Source organism: Erinaceus europaeus, chromosome 15 (genome assembly GCF_950295315.1).
Source record: "Erinaceus europaeus chromosome 15, mEriEur2.1, whole genome shotgun sequence".
Lineage (NCBI taxonomy): Eukaryota > Metazoa > Chordata > Mammalia > Eulipotyphla > Erinaceidae > Erinaceus > Erinaceus europaeus.
Genome location: NC_080176.1, coordinates 7,990,907 through 8,010,161, shown reverse-complemented (window position 1 = coordinate 8,010,161; position 19,255 = coordinate 7,990,907). Strand labels below are relative to the sequence as shown.

At 50.2% G+C, this 19,255-nt stretch overlaps 1 protein-coding gene and 1 non-coding gene across 4 annotated transcripts in view; both read left to right on the top strand.

Moving 5' to 3' along the window:
• The window catches only part of HS3ST4 (heparan sulfate-glucosamine 3-sulfotransferase 4), a 366,199-nt gene that overhangs the window by 205,162 nt on the left and 141,782 nt on the right, over window positions 1-19,255 (top strand). The window lies entirely within an intron of this gene.
• Window positions 9,940-10,045, top strand: LOC132533227 (U6 spliceosomal RNA). Its single transcript, XR_009545133.1, has one exon. It is a non-coding gene; the product is annotated as a U6 spliceosomal RNA (small nuclear RNA).

The following is a 19,255-nucleotide window of genomic DNA, read 5'->3' as shown; positions in this document are numbered from 1 at the left end:
TTCTGTCATCTACCAGGGTTATTTCTGAGACTGCACCTGCATGATTCAACTCCTCCTGACAGGCATTTCCCTCCCCTCCCCTCCCCTTCTCTTCTTTTCCTCCCTTCCTCCCTTCCTCCCTTCCTTCCTCCCTTCCTTCCTTCCTTCCTTGCTTCCTTCCTTGCTTCCTTCCTCCCTTCCTTCCTCCCTCCCTTCCTTCCTTCCTTCCTTCCTTCCTTCCTTCCTTCTTTCCTTCCTTGCTTCCTTCCTTCTTTCTTCCCTTCCCTTTTATTTTTTTGCCTCCAGGGGTATCGCTGGGGCTCAGTGCTGGCTGGCACTGCAAATCCACTGCTCCTGGCAGCCATTTTTCATTTTATTGGATAGGACAGAGAGAAGTTGAGAGGGGAGGGAGAGAGAGAGAGGAAGAGAGAGATAGAGAGACAGAGAGACACTTGCAGACCTACTTCACTGCTTGTGAAGCGACCTCCCTGAAGGTGAGGAGCAGGGGCTCAAACCGGGATCCTGGCTCTTAGTACTATGTGTGCTTAACCCAGTGCACCACCACTCAACCCCCCTCTTTTTCCCTCCCTCCTCCCCTTTCTTTCTTTCTTTCTCTCTTTCTTTCTTTCTTTCTCTCTTTTTTCCTTTCCGTAGAGAGTGAAAAACAGAGAGGGAAAGACAAAGATGGCCACACACAGCACTGCTTCACAGTTGACAAAGCTCTCCACCCCCATCCCCCAACCCCCAACCCAGTGCAGATGCTCCCATGTGGCAGCTGGGGGCATGAACTGGCATCCTTGAGCAGGTGGGCTGTCTCTTAGCCCCACGTTCCTTCTTTTCTTTTCTTTTTTTTTTTTAAAAATATTTTATGTATTTATTCCTTTTTTGTTGCCCTTGTTGTTTTTTATTGTAGTTATTATTATTGTTGTTATGAATCTCACCGTTATTGGCTAGGACAGAGAGAAATGGAGAGAGGAGGGGAAGACAAGAGGGGGAGAGAAAGACAGACACCTTGTGAAGCGACTCCCCTGCAGGTGGGGAGCTGGGGGCTCGAACTGGGACCCTTAGGCTGGTCTTTGCGCTTAACCCGCAACATGCGCTTAACCCCCTGTGCTACCACCAGGCTCTCTGTCCCTTCTTTTCTGTGAGCTTTCAGAACACTAAGTACCTCTCTAAGCTCACAGGCTCACCATGGTGGCTGCTTTGTCATTCTGAGGACTCTGTGGATAGCTGGAAGGTTCTTCTGTTCTGGGCCAAGCCTGCTGCTCTCCGCAGCGGAGGTAGGCTCCCTGTGTGAGGACGGCCTGGTTCCTGGCTGACAGTGGGCTCCCGACCACACACCTGCCATTATCATCCTGCGAGTTTCATGTGCTGTGGGCTTCCTGAGGCAGCAAGAGGGCTGAGTCCGATTTGTGGGCACAGTAAGTCTCAGCTTGAAGCACTCTTGCTCACATTCAGTTCTCAGGACTCCCCGACTAGGGCCCCAGCTGATGAGGTGGCCTGATAGTGACTAAAGAGTCATTCTTAAAGTATGCCAGTCTCTTGCCCTTATTCAGCTTTTGCAGTCCTTGCTTTGATAAGGTTAGCTTGGGAGTGAGTGAGGAAAGTATAATAGGAAATAGGTGAGGAGGGTATCTAAGTCTAAGTAGACACTGTTTTATTATGAACTTCATACTGACTCACTGTAGACTATTATGTACTTTTGCTTTCAGGTATATATTTTGCCCTAGTTTATGGATACGTGTGAACATATGCTCTATCTCATGGGACCTGGTCTGTATTTAGATTTTGAGACTTGGTTGGGAAGTGAACCTCCTGGAATGGAATTAGAGAATCCTATGAAAGGAAAGATCTCACCCAGGTAATGAGGCTGAAGGGTTGACATTCCACACCTGATGTCTCTGGACACAGTCTGAAGTGAAGCATGTTGAGGTGGTACTGGTTGTGTTGATTAGGTTGGGATCGGCGGATGCAGTATCATTTGGTATGAACTGAGAGAAGCATGCAGGAAAGTGTGCCCCACTCTAGACGTTCCAGGACTGGGGGAAATATAGGCTCTATAGAGGAAGCAGGAGGTTCCTGCTATCTTAGGGCTTAAGAAGAGAATAGATATTTATTGCTATAATCACATTATTTGGCAATTGGGTTAACTTTGAAAAATCCCTCTGTGAGGATTTGCTGTATCATACACAACATCACCATAATTTATGTCCTTTGATATTATTTGTATATAGCTGTGCCGCTGGTTGCTTTTGTTCTCCCTGGTCTAAGCTTTTAAGAGAGTCAACATATCAAAGACTCAGCTTATGTTCTGTGCATTAAAAAGTTTGAGACATTCATTCAATTTTTCCCCTCATGCTAAATAGTGATTTATATGACTGCAGATTAATAGGAGTGTACATAAACACCATTCCCACCACCAAAAGACTGTGTCCCATCCCACACACCTACCCACCCCTGCCCACCCCATGAAGCCGAACATACACCCTCACCCTTAACCTAGGGTTTTTACTTTGGTGCCAAAGTAAACTCCAAATTCAGTCAGATCCTGCTTTGAGTTTCCCTCTCTGTTCTTCTTTCTCAACTTCTGTTTATGAGTAGGATCATCCCATACTCATCTTTATCTTTCTGACTTAACTCACTTAACATAATTCCTTCTAGCTCCATTCAAGATGGGTCAGAGAAGGTGGGTTCATTGTTCTTAATAGCTGCATAGTATTCCATTGTGTATATTCCATTATGTATGTATCCCACAATGACCTTGGGTCCATACTCCCAGAGGGATAAAGAATAGGAAAGCTATCAAGGGATAGGATGGGATCTGGAGTTGTGGTGGTGGGAATTGTGTGGAGTTGTACCCCTCTTATCCTATAGTGTTGTCAGTGTTTCCTTTTTATAAATAGATTTGAAAAAAAGCCAGTGAAATAGCTCCCTGGGACAGTGCTCTTCTTTGCCATATAGGAGACCCAGGTTCTAGCCCGGCCCCCACCACGTTGAAGGAGGCTTTGGTGCTGTGGTCTCTTTTCCTTTCTACCTATTTCAAATAATAATAATATATTTTAAATATTGTGTAACTTATTTATTGAGTAGAGACAGAAATCAAGAGGGAAGGGTGAGATAGTGAGAGAGAAAAACAGGGACACCCACAACACTGCTTTACCACTCATTAAGATTTCCCCCTGCAAGTGGGGACCGGGGGCTTGAACCCAGGTCTGCACGTTATAACATGTGCACTCTACCAAGGGCAACCCACTGACCCCCTAAACAATAATTTATTAATGTAGCCTAATTTGAAAATCAGGTCTTTGTGGGTGTGGTTGGTTCATATAAGGATGCTGCTTGACTAGGTTGGGACCCTAACACAGTGACTAGTGTCTTTTCAAGGAGAACTGCAGAGACGCAGGGGAGACTCTCTGAATGAAGAGGGAGGCAGCCGAAGAGGGTGCAGGCAGAGACTGGAAGGGTCAGTCCTACGCTGTGGGGTTCTCACAGATTGCCTGCCTTGTCAGCAGCTCAGAGGAGACAAGAAAGGGTCCTTCTAGAACCTTCCAAGGGAGCATAACTTTCATAAACACATCTTGCTCAAAGTGCTGAGTCTGGAGAGACACTAACTCCAACTCTCATCCTAGATTCCCCTTCACCAAGTGCATCAAGATCTGGGCACACTGCCCTCTGTCTTCTGTGGGACTCAGTTTCTCCATCCTGAGTTGGGGGACAGCGTGAGCTTGTGATAAGTTGCCAGGAACTAGGCGCGTAGCTGCTCTTCCTTAAAAACCTGGAAAGAGGGAGTTGGGCGGTAGCGCAGCTGGTTAAGCACAGGTGGTGCAAAGCACAAGGACCAACGTAAGGATCCCGGTTCAAGCCCCCGGCTCCCCACCTGCAGGGGAGTCGCTTCACAGGCGGTGAAGCAGGTCTGCAGGTGTCTGTCTTTCTCTCCCCCTCTCTGTCTTCCCCTCCTCTCTCCATTTCTCTCTGTCCTATTTAACAACGACGACATCATCATCAACAACAATAGTATCTACAACAAAAGGGAATAAATAAACATTAAAAAATTTTTTAAAAGAACCTGGAAAGAATGGCCCTACCACCCAAGCCCCCTTCTCCATGTGGATGGGTCCATGTTGATTCCTCCACAAAGAGTGCGCTTTGAAGTTCCCTTTGACCTCCGGTGTCCTTATTCCTCAGTACTCAAGGACACTGATACCTGTCAGAAGTGTCCCCAATAGTGTCCCCAATAGTGACCATGAGAGGCAGAGCGGGAGAGAAACTGTTGTCTCCCTCGCCCTACAGAGCTGCCTCAGTGAATGCACCCACAGAGGACTTGACCTTCTGTGAGAGCCAGGTCACATGGTCGGCCCGTGGGGAGCTTGTTGTTTCCAGGTGCACTCACACCACATGGCTGCTGGGTCCCTGGGGCGGGACCTTGCCTTTGGTCTCTGTCGCTTTACACGTTTTTTGTTTTTTTTTGTAACCCCACCTTGGGTGCCAGCTGCGGAGGTCTTCTGGGATCCCGACTCCATCATGCAACATATTGCCTACAAGAGAACATTCCAGCGTTGCCTCATGCACAGAATTCATCTGCCTTGATTTGAGGCCTCTCTACAAATGCAGTGCCCGCCTCCTCCCTGGTGGGAACATGACCAGGACTCTGCTCCACCATGCCCCCTGGTGGCAGCTCTTGGAAGGCACCATAGAGCCCTGGGACCACCGGAGGGGGATCAGAGGGGCATGATTTCTTTCATATTGACTGTGCTGCACTTAGCAGGCTCCACTGAGCCCAGAAAGACCCCGGAGCTTCTCACAGGCTTGACTTATCTTTGGACGATCAAAGAGCTCACGGTTGGGTAGACTGTTGGGGAATCACAGAGGAGCCATCACTCGCCATCATCAGACCTTTACTTTAGGACAGGTGCAGTGCAGGGACTCAGTCCTAGAGAGAGAGAGAGAGAGAGAGAGAGAGAGAGAGAGAGAGAGAATCGCGAGATGTACATTTTTTCCAGTTCTTCTTCTTCTTCTAGTGTTTGCCCTTCTTCCATAGCCAGTCAACAGCATCAGGTTGAGCCTGATGTTAAAAGAACATCACAAAGTTTCAGAGTTAGATGGCCACTGACTTGAAGGACGCAGCACTATATTGAAAGCAGCTGTTTTCGCACCTGTGCACACATGAAAGTCAGCCTAAAAGCCCACTCATCATCGGGGGTCTCGTGGTAGAGCAGCAGGTTAAGCGTACGAGGTGCAAAGCGTAAGGACCGGCGGAAGGATTCCCATTGGAGCCCCCGGCTCCCCACCTGCAGGGGAGTCGCTTCACAGGCGGTGAAGCAGGGCTGCAGGTGTCTGTCTTTCTCTCCCCTTCTCTGTCTTCCCCTCCTCTCTCCATTTCCTATTTCTCTCTGTCATAACAACAACGACATCAATAACAACAACAATAATAACTGCAACAATAAGACAATAAGGGCAACAAAGGGGAAAATAAATAAATAAATGAATATTTTTAAAAAGCCCACCCATGGACAGACAGCCAGATAAGGAAACAGTAAGATATATATACTCAAGGGAGTACTACCGTGCCGCTAAAAAGATTGCACAGTGACTGGACAAAATGGATAGAAGTGGAGGTGATCATGTTAAGCAGAACAAGGAAGTGACAGACAGCTGCTAGATGGTTTTGCTCATTTGCAAGAAAGGGCTGGGAGGGCAGCTTATGTGGCTAGTGGGCCTGCTTTGTTTTTGAGGATGACCCAGGTTGAAGTCCAGCCCTGACTGCACTGGAAAACACTTCAGTGCTGTGGTATCTTTCCTTCTGTGTCACTGTCTGAAAAAGTCCAGAATTGAGGAGCTTAGGAAATGGTAAAAAAAAAAAAAAAAAAAGCAAGATTGGGGTAATAACAAGTGCACTGACTCTTAGATGCAGACAGCTGTGGTGGTTAGCCCTCCTGGTGATTAGCTGTGTAGAAAACGGGGGGCGGGGGGCGGGGGGAACAGATGGGTGTTTTTGATGTGATGGCACTAGAACTTTGAGCATAGGTGTGCTCGAGTCTCTCTCTGTCTCTGTCTCTCTCTCTCTCTCTCACACACACACACACACACACACACACACACACACACGAGACTACAACCCTAACAGTATTATAAACCAATGAAAAGCCAGTAAAACTAAGGAAACAAAGTTGTTATACAGACAGACATAATAATTGGTAGTTTCTATCTTTCTTTATCTCTCTGTGTCTCTCGATAGAAACAGAAAGACAGAGAGAGAGAGAGAGGTTGAAGTAGAGCAGAGCATCAAAGCCTCCCTCAGTTCCCTGAAGGCCAGGCTTGAACGTGAGTGCCACACCTGGCAAGGCAGCGCACTGCCCAAGTGAGCTCTTTTGCTGACAGGCTGTACAGGTTCCCAGACCCAGTCTTGTCTTCCCTGAGACTCTGGCTAACACTATATTCCTCCCTTGGCTTCAAACAAGTGTCCTCGACGTTCATCGTGCAGCACCTGTGCGATTCATCGGTTACTGAAGTGACTTTGCTTCCTGCCTGTCTGGTTTCCTGGGGGCACGTCAGCTTGGCCCCCCCCCCCCCGCTCCCCACTGTGGCCAGCTCACGGTCCACTCAGGAGCTATTTGGTGAGTGGGCCAAGGGCTCCAGGGGTGCATGGGCTTCGAGCCCCTTCTAGGGAAGGCCAGCTCTGTCGACGGCGTTTCCATTTGGACATTCAAACCAGTCTCTTCTGTAACAGTCCTCCGAGCCCCGGATGGGAGTAAATCCTTTCCTCCCGGAGCGCCGAGAATTAATGAAGGTTTGTGACACCCTTTCAAACTCCTCAGAATATATGGCCACTCGGCCCGGCTAAGTGTAAGGCAGCATTACAGGGCCATTACTGGGCTTGGCACTAATGGCATTTGTCACTCCCCCCCCCACCTCCAGTGGCTTAGACCTGTGTGTCCCTGGTAATTGCTAAATAAGTCACAGCGCTTGGGTTGCTAAATGAATAGGGGAAATAATAGAGTGAAGGTGGCGACAGGCGTGTGGAATGAATAGAGAGAGGGAGGGAGCGAGGGAGTGAGGGAGGGAGAAAGAGAGAGAGAGAGAGATACCCCATCACGGAGCTGTGCTCTGCCGTGTGGCTCAGAACTAAAGCGTGTTAACTCTGGTTTGAGTAGCAGGAATGGATTTTTATAGACTTCAGGCAAGTTCAATGGCTGTGTCTGATGGGTGGGCTCCTCCTGTGATGGCTGAAGTCCGCCGGGACTCAGGGGAATTTGAGATCATTGCTGACAGCTCCCCCATCTGAGAGGTGGGTAAGGAGAAGCAGCAGGCTTCTTAAGCTGGAGCTGAGCAGGATCCTGATGCTCCCACAAGCACTGGGCAACCAGGGCGACCAGGAGGTGGTGCCCTGGATAAAGTCTGTGCTCTCAGCGTGAGGTCCCAAGTTTGAGCTTCAGAAACATATGTACAAGATGCTGTCTCCTCTCTCCCCCATATTCTCTTCTCTCTCTCTTTAACTTTTAATTTTTTACTCTTTTTTTTTTTTTAATTGCCACCAGGGTTATTGCTGGGTCTTGGTGCCTGAATACTATGAATTCACTGCCCCCAGTGGCCATTCTTTCCTTTATTTTTTTTCCCCATCTGTTTTATTTGACAGAACAGAGAGAACTTAAGAGAGGAGGGGAGATAGAGTAGGCGAGAGAAAGAGAGACACTCACAGTCCGGCTTTGCCACTCATGAAACATCCCCCTGCAGATGGGGAGTGGGGACTTGAACCTGGTTCCTTGCATGGGTCCTTGCACATAGTACTATGTGTGCTTAATTGGGTGCAAGGTCACCTCCTCTCCCCTCCCTTTCCCTTTCCTCCCCTCTCTTCCTCTCTTCTCCCTTCCCCTCCCTTCTTCTCTCTCCCCTTCCCTCTCCTGTCCTCTCCTCTTCTCTTTCCCTCCCCCAAATAAATCTATTCTTATAAACTCAAGCAGGGGCTGCATTAAATAAATGAACAAGGAAGTGGGCTGTAGGGCAGAAGGACAAGGACCAGTTTGTGAGCAGTTAGGCCCTGGCTGCTGAAACAGGCCTGTACCACTCCCTGCCGTTCTGACTGGGCCTCCTCAGTCGCTATCGAACAGGCCATGGCCGGTGCGCCGCTATGTTCCATCGCTGGGGAGCCAGAGATGACCCGAACTGCCCCTGCGGCTCCAGACAGACTATGACCCACATAGTCAACGACTGCCACCTCTCCAGATTCAAAGGAGGTCTCGAAACTTGACATCAGGCTCAACCTGACGCTGTCGACTGGCTGCGGAAGAAGGGCAAACGCTAGAAGAAGAAGACTCCCTGCCATAACCAAGGCATAACCATCCTCACTGGGTGCCTTCACATCTTTGTCCCTGCGGGTATAAATGAGAATGTATTTTGACAAAAGGAACTTAACCAAAGTGAGACTGTTTAAAATGCAAAGTTTAAAAATAAAAATAAAGTGAAGCAGATATGTCCCTGAACATGTAGAATGCTCCTAAGAGCTACTTGAGTTTTCTCAGTGTTTCTCAGATGTGTGAAATTGCGGTGGAATTGTCCTTGGATAGACTGGCTTTCTTTAAAAGCAAGAGATTCATTTATTTTTTTAAATATTTTATTTATTAATGAGAAAGGTGAAAAGAGAGAAGGGATCAGACATCACTCTGGTACATGTGCAGCTAGGGCTTGAACTCAGGACTTCATGCTTGTGGGTTCAATGTCTTATCCACTGTGCCATCTCCTGGACCGCTAGATTCATTTATTCATGAGAGGCGACAGAGACAGAGTGAGAGAAACAGCATCACTCTGACACTTGCCGTGCTGGAGACTGAGCCAGTTCCTCATGCTTGTGAGGCCAAAACTTTATCCACTGCACCACCTCCCAGGTCTCTAAATTCCTTTTCTTAAAAAAAAAAAATCCTTATATGTCAAAGGCTAGAAACAAACAATACCAGGGTGGATAAACATTGAAAAGAGGAGAGAGAGAGTGTGTGTGTGTGTGTGTGTGTGTGTGTGTGTGTGTGTGTGTGTGTGTGTGTGTGTGTGTGTGTGGTGTAATTTCCACTTTATTGTTTTCTCTAGGCTGATTTTCTTCAGGTCACAATTCAAGGTCTTTGGTGGAGGCTACAGGACAGCACCTGTAGGTCTAAACTGGTGTATGGGTGTGTGTGTGGGGGTGATCCTTCATGGCCAGAGCGATTCCCGACCACCCTGACCACCTTGCTGTGAGTGGCGCCAACTCACTCAGTAATGTGACTTCATATACAGTTTGGGACATGCATAAGCATCAAAGACACTCACTTCCGAGATAGCCCTGCCATCGGTGGCAGCTTCTGCTATGTTCTTAACGGCCTTGCCCTTGCCCCCGCACCAGCTGCAGTCGGTGCACCCACCAGATAGGCTGTACATGGCCGTGGCCCTTTTTGGCATGGCCATTTCTCTTTCTTTTCTTGGTCATCTTGAAAGTAAGGACCCCAGAGAGAAAGTAATTCCTGTCCCAGTACTCTGTTACATAGCCGGGGATCGATCCTGCCATGCACACCAGAAGACACCCCCCCCCCAGGAGATAAATGTCAAAATGACCACCTGCCTTACTCTGATTGCCTTTATGACACCATGTTTCTTTTCTTTTTTTTAAAAAAATATTTATTTATTCCTTTTGTTGCCCTTAATGTTTTATTGTTGTAGTTGTTGCTGCTGTTGTTATTGATGTCCTTCATTGTTGGACAGGACAGAGAGAAATGGAGAGAGGAGGGGAAGACAGAGAGGGGGAGAGAAAGATAGACACCTGCAGACCTGCTTCACCGCCTGTGAAGTGACTCCCCTGCAGGTGGGGAGCCGGGGGCTTGAACAGGGATCCTTACGCAGGTCCTTGCGCTTCGGGCCACGTGAGCTTAAGCCGCCGTGCTACCGCCCGACTCCCCACGCCATGTTTCCACTGCAGTCTAGGGTGAGAAGTATTTCTCGTGCTTCGGTGGCAATATACTGAAACTGAAAGGATACAGAGAAGATTAGCATGGCCCCTGCCCTGCGCAAGGATGACAAGCAAATTCGTGAAGCGATCCGTATTTTAAACTTAAAAAAAAAAAAGTACTTCTCGAGTTTATTTATCCATGGTAGCAGGTGACCATGGGACTATTTAGTTTGCTGGTGAAATCACACCAGGGTTGCTCATTCCCCAGCCAGCATTTCTGGGATGCCTCCCCTAGATTTCTAAATCTAGAAAAATCTAGAAAGCAGCACTCCAGCAGGAGGTGTTCGCAGTCAAACCCGGGACCTCACACACATGCAAGTCCTGTGCTTGACCACCAAGCCCCATCCCGCCTTTGGGGGAGACTAAGCCACTCTTGAAAAGCCAGCCATGGGGTCTGGGGTCACTGCCAGGCAAGGTGGAGACCGGAGGTAGCTCAGCCACGTGGTCATTCACGTCTGTGTGTTGGAGCCCCCACAGTCCCCAGGCTCTGGAGACAGGGGCTCAAGGAGAGTCTCTAGTTGGCAGCAGCCCTGTGGACTGGTAAGCGTGGATGCTGGGAGAGTCATGAGCTCTCATTTCACAGGGAGGAGACAGGAGGAGACGACAGGAGCCCCCCCCCCCCCACGACTGCTGTGTGCGTCGCCCCTCCCCAGCCCAGCCTGCTTCCTTTTCCTCTCTAGCTGCCATCACACACACACCATCAGCGTCTCCAGAGCATTGTTCTTCTAGTAAATTGGCGAGCCTTGGGGTGGTCTTGGGAGTCCTTCAGACTTGCAGTTGGTGTCAGAATGGAAGGAGTCCTGGGGATTCTGTCCTCTGCCCTCACTAACCCCTCGACCACAAGGAAGATAATAAATTCACATGTAATTCCACCCTTCAGAGACAGTCCCTGCTTCATCGTGACCAACTCGCGGAACTTGCGCACTGGCCTGCGGCATGATTTCAACATGTTTCGGACGTGATTTAAACACTGTGAGCTTTCCCTCCGCATGATTAAATATTCTTCAAAATAGAGCGTTTATGGGTGGTGTAATATCCCGCGAATCCTCTGTAATTCAGTTCATCATTAGCCAGTTGTCAGGTTTTTAAGTTATTTACAATTGCCGTCATTATAATTAGCTTTGTGGTGGAGACTCTTGTAGTTGGACCTCCACGTATATGCATGACTAATTCATCAGGATGTAGTCTTTATTTTTAATAGTTGTTTAATTATTATTTTTATTGTTATTATCATTATTTTTGCCTCCAGAGTTATCATCACTGGGGTTTGGTGCCTGTACTAGGAATCCACTGCTCCCGGAGGCCATTTTTCCCTTTTTGTTGCTCTTGTTCTTGTTATTGTTGCCATTGCTGTTGTCGTTGTTGGATAGGACAAACAGAAATTGAGAGAGGAGGGAAGACAGAGGGAAAGAGAAAGACAAACGCTTGCAGACCTGCTTCACCACCTGTGAAGCGACCCCCTCCCCCCCCCCCGCCCTCAGGGGGCTCAAACCAAGATCCTTGTGCCAGTCCTTACACTTTGCGCTGCGCTACCACCCAGCCCCCAATAGCTATTTATTTTAATGAGCGAGAAGGAGAGAGACCAGAGCACTGCTCAGCGCTGGTTTATAATGGTTCTGGGATTGAACCTGGAGCCTCAGAGCGTCAGGCAGAAACGTCTTTGGCAGAACCATTATGCTGCCTCCACAGCCCCCATCAAGATGTATCCGTGGACAGCTGCTGAGCTTCAGATCTTCCTCCTGCTCTTGGAGCCTGGGCTAGAGGGCCAGAGTAGCACAGGGCTTCTGGAACACTGCTTAGAGAGCAAACTGAGGAGCCTGAACCCAGGCTTGCTCACTGGCTGTGCGCCTGGCCTCCGCACACATGCACAGTCCCCCAGGTCCCCGAGCTGGTCTCTAACTGCTCTTCTTAGGGGCATCCTTTCTGCCCGGAATCAAAAGATGTTACCCTTGGGGGTCGGGCAGTAGCGCAGTGGGTTAAGCGCATGTGGCACAAAGTGCAGGAACCGGCAGAAGGATCCCGGTTCGAGCCCCCGGCTCCCCACCTGCAGGGGAGTCGCTTCACAGGCAGGCGGTGAAGCAGGTCTGCAGGTGTCTGTCTTTCTCTCCCCCTCTCTGTCTCTGTTCACTCTGGAGCCAGGTCAGCTTTTGCTGGGACTCAGCCTCCGTTGGCCTCCTGCTGAGGGTCTCCCGGGTTTTTGAGTGAGCCCTCTCTGAGCACTGTTACCTTGTTGGGATGGCAGGTAGATTGTTCGCCTGGGGAAAACCCCCACTCGTTGCCCCATCTTGGACTCCCTCTTCGGTCTGTCTTGGCCTCGACTCACCCTAAGATTCAGCCCCTCGGGGGCCACTCAGGCAGAGTCGCTCAACTCTGTGAGCAAAACCCCTCAGTCTCACTCAGCCTCACATCCTCCACCCACTCTCCGAGTCAGTAATACCACTCACACCGCAGCGGAGTGTCCTGGCGCTGGCTTCAGTCATACGCGTTCAGGCCTCCGGAGTTGTCAGTCTCTGCTCATTGGCTTTATTTTCATGGACTTCCAGTTTGACAGCTCTTAACTGCAGAAGGAAGTGCAGCTGCCCTCCAGGGAATGGGGCTGTCCAGGAGAGGGCTGAGGCCGGACACTGTGATCTGTGGACAAGCCCCAGGGTCAGAAACAGCGGCTGGGAGGGAGAGCAAAGCCAGTCGGCATCAGGAGGGTCAGGCCACAGGCAGGAAGTGGTCATTGAGGCTGGTGGTTGGCACTCGAGAAGCCCAGCCAGAAATGATGGGGTGACAGACACATCAGGCTGGCAGTCTGTGACAGACCTGTCATTGGGTGTGAGGGTCTGAACCAGATACAGAACAGCTGAAGAGTGTACAAGGTTGCAGGGGGGGCGGGGAGGTTCCGGACTGGTCCTGTGTAGCAAACCACCACACGTCCTGGTGGTGTGCAGTGACCTTTATATTTATTTCAATAATATGGATTGATTGAAAGAGAGAAAAAAAAAAACTGAGCATCAGTTTAGCACATGCAATGCTGGAGAGTGAATTTGGTACCTCGTATCCAGGAATCCTTTTTCCACTGCACCACCTTCCAGGATACAAATTAAGGATCCCTCCTCCGTTCTTCCATCTTTCACTCCTCCCTCCCTTCCTTCCCTCTCTCCCTCCTTCTTTCTCTCCTTCCTTTCACCACAGCACTTCTCTGCTCTGGCTTATGGTGGTGTGAGGGATTGAACCTGGGACCTCAGAGCCTCAGGCATGAGAGTCTTGCAGAACCATTGTGCTGTCTGCCCTGTGCTCATGCATACAGTGGGCCAGGAATTTGAGGCAGTGTTTTCCTTCTCTGATCCCTGATATGTGGAACCTTGTTTGGGAAGACTCACGGTTCAGTGTAGGGGCTAGGGGGCCAGGGGCCTGCAGGGGACTCAGTGACTTGAAAGAGGAGCCCACTGGAGGGTCTAGTGAGGACTTTGGGGCAGCCGGGACACAGCTGATGCTCCCAGAAGGACACCTCTGCGTGCTCTCTTGCTGGTTGCTCTGGGCTCTGCACACCAGCCCAGGAGAGCCAGGCAGAGATGTGGGGCTTTTGTTTTGTTACGGAGTCTCAGAGTCACTCAAGTTCATGTCTTCTCTGGGATCAGAGAGGAGAGGAAATGAGCCCCATACCCCCGCAGAAGGGGAGCTGGGGCTCCAACTGGGATCTTTAAGCTGGTCCTTGAGCTTTGGGCCAAGTGCTATTAACCCTCTGTGCTACAGCCCGACCCCCTGTGAAGTCACATTTGTAACCAGGACCAGGTTGATGAATTCCTTCTCTTTGGGATGAGGACTGGCCCTGTTTTCAGAAAGAGAAAGAGAGAGAGAGAGAGAAAGAGAAAGAGAGAGGAAGAGAAAGAGAAAGAGAGGAAGAGAAAGAGAAAGAGACAGAGAGAGAGAGAGAGAGAGAGAGAGAGAGAGAGAGAGAAGCCCAAGTGTCCTAGTGCAGTAGGGCTGGCTGGAACTAGGGTTGTACCCCAGGAAGTTGGCATCTCTCTCTTCCTCCCTCCCTCCCTCCCTCTTGACTAGGATAAAGAGAAATTCAGAGGGGGAATGAGAGAGAGAGAGAGAGAGGGAGACTTGCCAATGGGCTTGATGGGCTTCACCACTCAAGAAGCATCCTCCCTGCAGAGGGAGAGTGGTGGCTCAGACCTGGGTCCTTGCTCATGGTAAAGCGTTTATTCAGTGGGGTGCACACTGCCCGCCCCCTCCCTCAGATCTCACTTCACTGCAAAGTCCAGGAGGGAGACAGCCTCAGGGAGGCCCACAGGCTCAAGAATCCTGCCTCTTAGAGTTTTTTTTGGAGCCACATAGTTTAGTTTTTTTTTTTTTTTAATTCTGAGTCCTTTTCTCAGATGGCATATTATGCACCAGGAATATTCCATTTATTATTTATATTCTGATAACCAGGGTCTTGTACAGGGGCGATTCTCCTGCTCCCAGTGGACCAATCTTATTTCTATAGAAATTTAATTTCAGATAGAGCCAGAGAGAGAGAGAAGAGAGACAGACACTACAGCACCACTCTAGGCGGACAGAACAGGGCTCGCGTGACCTTGACAAGCCCTTGCTGAGGTCAGACCACACTATCCAGCCATCTCAGCTTCCCCTTTGCTGGGAACATTAGGGACACAGATGGACATTCCTGGGTTAAGGCGGGCATCCTTCCAGATTAGAAACTCCCCAAAGGTGCAGGGAGGGATCTTATTGGTCAGCCTGGAGTCACATGTACATTCACGGTCCAATCGCTGCGAGGAAGGTGATGCAGCATCGTGATTGGCCCATCTGAGGTCACAGAGCCTGGGTCTTGCCCCCACGGCCCTCCCACTGAATAAAAGGGCAAGTGTGAGGAGGGAGGATAGATAGCATAATGGTTATGCAAAGAGAGTGTCAAGCCTGAGGCTCCGAACTCCCAGGTTCAATCCCCTGCACCACCATAAGCCAGAGCTGAGCAAAAGAAATATTTTTTTTTTTAAAAAAGAGCAACTGTGCCCCCCCCCCCCCATGGGAGGTTGTGGGAACAAGTCCTCTTTGCCCGAATGAGATTTAATTTTTTTCCTTTTTTTTTTTGTCTTAATTAAGTCAATTAATTTTGTCCTCTCTGGAGCTTCACCACTCTGTGCTGAGTTTTTCTCAAGAGAGTCGGAGACAGAGAGATGGGGAGGAAGACACCACAGCACTGAAGCCTCCTCCAAGGAGGTGGGGGTTGGGCTCGAACCTGGGTCATGCACATAACCTAGCAGGCAGGAGCACCGTCCAGGTGAACCACTTTGCTGACCCTCAGCTGTGAGCACTCCATTCCTGCCTGAGCACATCCGGTGACCTCCGGGGCCTGCCTTCCTCCCCCATCCCTCCCGTCAGCCCCTGCCTTCTCAGAGCAGCTGCTTGAATAATGTTTTGAATGACAAGGCATTTCTTCTCAATTTATTTTATTTTATTTATTTATTAATACCAGAACACTGCTCAGCTCTGGCTGATGGTGGTGCATGGAATTGAACCCGGGACTTCCCAGCCTCAGGCAGGAGAGTCTGTTTGCATAACCATTATGCTCTCTCCCCACTGCCCTCTTCTTGATTTTTAACCAGTACCACTTTTACCTTTGTAGTTCTTGTTTCTGTCTTCCAAAGCCTGTCAGGGGACCCCAGACACCTTTGCATACAGCCCCCCAAATACCTGCATTTCTTTCCCAACTCCACTGCCACTCTAGAAGCTGTCCTCAAAGTGCTTTGGACTTCATCAGACTTTCTTTTTTTAAAAAAAAGGATTTTATTTATTTATTGATGAGAAAGATAGGAGGAGAGAAAGAACCAGACATCACTCTGGTACATGTGCTGCCGGGGCTTGAACTCAGGACCTCATGCTTGGGAGTCCAGCGTTTTATCCACTGCGCCACCTCCCGGACCACTTCATCTGACTTTCAAATGCTCCTTTCTGCTAATGGATGTGGACTCCTAGTTGAATAGGACCAATTTCTTTTTTTTTAATTTTTTAAAAATTATCTTTATTTTATTTATTGGATAGAGACAGCCAGAAATCTAGGGAGGAGGGGATGATAGAGAGGGAGAGACTAGACACCTGCAATATTGCTTCATCATTTGCAAAGCTTTCCCCCTGTAGGTGAGGACTGGGGACTTGAACCTGAGTTCTTGCGCATTGTCACATGTGCACGCAACCAGGTGCTCCACCAACCGGTCCCGGACCAATTTTTTATTTTTAAGCCTGATTTAGGCTTCAGTAAGAGAGCAGGGGATGCAGATGACATTGTTCCCGGCTCTAGACAAAGAAGTCACTAGTCAATAAATCACCACTTTGGGGTAAGAGACAGTGAGTGGTGACAGCAGCTTGCCAGCCAGAATGGGACAGTTTTCCATGAGCCAGAGTGTGTCTTTGTGGACTTCCAGCTGCCTAGTGCTAGTCTGTGGTCGACTGGCGGGAATGTCGGGAAGCATCTCTCTGGCACACCATCCACAGGACCTGGTTCTACTCCACTCCCATTCATTTATCCATCGAGCTGGTTTTGAGTACCCACCAGAGAATAGGTACTAGACCGTGGGCATGTAGGGAAGAGAGCAAGAACTCCGTCTGGCCTGGGAAGCTGATGGGGGTCAGTCATGGCAGGAGTGTGTGGGACCACATGTGAGAGACCAGTGAGGGCTGTCTAAGAGGTGCCCAATGAGGAAGGGGTCAGATGGGGGAGGCGGTGTGTGTGTGTGTGTGTGTGTGTGTGTGTGTGTGTGTGTGTGTGTGTGTGTGTGTGTGTGTAAGAGCTTTAGACAGTGAGGACAGCACACACAAAGGTGCCAGGGTGATGGGAGATCAATTGGAGTACAATTGGAAGGAAGGAGACGTGGAGCGTGGCCGGATATTAAGCTTGGTCACTGACTGGGATCAGGCAGTGTAGATCTAGGCATGGCCTTTGAGGGCGGGCGTTGGGGTGATGGAGAGTGTTGGTCACAGGCAGCAACGTGATGGGAGCTGTATTTTAGAGCGATCGTGCCGATGAATCTGTAGACAGTGGACGGAGGTGGGTAGTAGGAAGATGAGTGACTGAGCTGGGTGAGCAGGGCGCCCAGGCTGGGGCTGAGGCTGTGGTTGTGCCTGCCCAGCTCAGGCTGCTGTGACAGATGGAGACAGGTTGAATGTTTGCACGACAGAAATCCATTCCTCACGGTTCTGCAGGCAGGGAGACCCCCAGAACAAGGAGCCAGCTAGCCGAACCCTCAGCTGGGTTTGCAGACACCCGCCTCCTTGTGTCCCCAGCAGGCAGAGAAAGGCCATTTCTCTTCAAAGGGCACCACCATTCCTCTCCCTGAGGACCCCCGCCTCCTGTCTCACCCCCCACCAGAATACCACCTCCTGACGTTGCTAGGGGTTAATCGGGCCTGGATGTGTGGCTCTGGGGCAGGGCACAGACAGCCAGCCCACAGCAGTAGCCCCTGAGGCAGAAGGACAAGGTCAGGAGGGGAAGGGGTACCTGCAGCCCTGGGGAGTGACTGCCGAGAGGCTGAGAGGCAGCAGAATCCCCTCTGAGCCCACACCCCTCTGGGCTCCACCCCTGCCCTGCAGAACCTCAGCCTCTCCTGTGAGAGCCTCCTGGGGGTTAAGCTGCTGGAATCCAGTTCTCTAACTGAGTAAGTCTCCTGGATGAGACTTGTGCAGGAGTCCACCAGAAGGCTCAGGTGGGCAGCTGGGGTTGGGGCTTCGACCTTGCCAGGCGTGCGGTCCGGGTTCACACCCCGGCACCATATGAATGAGTTCTGTGGCACCAGGGGCAGCTCTGGTGCTAATGTCTGTCTGTCTCTGTCTGAATGGAAGAAAAGTCAAGCCTGGGAGTGGTGAAATTGCACATGTGTGAGGCTCAGGCTCTAGAAGCAAAAAAAAAAAAAAAACGAGAGAATATCTTCCTCTTATGACTCCATGTTATTTTTAACGCTTTGTTGGGTAGAGGCAGAAATTGAGAGGGAAGGAACAGGAGGGTAGAGGGAGGGAAAGAGAGAGACGCCGCAGCACTACTTCCCCATTCTTGAAGTTTCCTTTAAGACCTGGGGCTTGAACCCACTTCCCTGAGAATGATCACATGTGTGCTTTGCTGGGTGCACCGCCAGCCAGTCCCTTGACCCAGCGCTCTTTGATAATATGTTGATCTGTTGATCTGTTTTTAAAGTCAGCTTCTAGTGACTAATAGCGGAACTGATGGGTGGGGGAGGCAAGGAGAACTCCCGTGGGTAGGACACCTGCCTTGCCATGCGTGCATGGCTCACGTTCAAGCCCTGGTACCACATGGAAGGCGCCATGGCACCAACTGAAGCTCTGATGCTGTGGTCTCTCTCCCTCTCCCACTCTGCCCCTCTCCCTCCCTCTCCCATTCTCTCTCTCCCTCCCCTCTCCCTCCCTCTCCCTCCCTCTCTCATTCTCTCCCCCTCTCTCTCCCTCCCTCTCTCTTTCTTTCTCTCTCTCCCCCTCTCTCTCCCTCTCTCTCCCTCTCCCTCCCTCTCTCCTTCTCCCTCCCTCTCTTTTCCTCTCCCTCTCCCTCTGTCTGTCTCCCTCTCCCTCCCTCTCCCCCTCCCCCATCCCTCTGTCTCTCTCTCTCTCTCTTCCTCTCCTCCCTCTCTCTCTGTCTCTGTCTCCCTCTCCCTCTCCCTCTCCCTCTCCCTCTCCTCCCTCCCTCTCCCTCTCCCTCTCCCTCTCCCTCTCCCTCTCCCTCTCCCTCTCCCTCTCCCTCTCCCTCTCCCCTGTATTGGCCCCAGCGCTTGTTCTGAGCATGGAGTGAGCTCATCAATTGTGGAAACCAGCCCCACAGTTCAGGAGTCCAGCCCCCACAAGGGTCCAGAGGAAAAGAGGGAAATGAAAACATACTTGGGCAGGGAACCGTTTAGATAACGGCCTGAAACCAAACGCTGGACGCATTTATTAGGGCCCTGTTGATACAGCAAATGTTGGCAAACTTTCCCATGAATTGGGGTAATTAGGTAATTGTTTGGATTATGAACTGAGACATTCACTCTCTAGTCTGGACTGTGGGGAGATCAGACAGTGGGGATGTCTCTCTGCAGGCACACACTGAGATTCTCCTCAGAGAGCTTGTGTTTTAGCTCAGATCCCACGGGGGTTTGGCCTCCGAAGCTGACTGACAGCACAGGGCATGGTGGATCTGTCCTCTGATAGCCGATTCACAGTGCTCTTAAAACAGAGGTTTTTTGGGGCCGGGCAGTAGCACAGCAGGTTAAATGCATATGACAAGAAGTGCAAGGACCAGCATAAGGATCCCAGTTCAAGCCCCCAGCTCCCCAC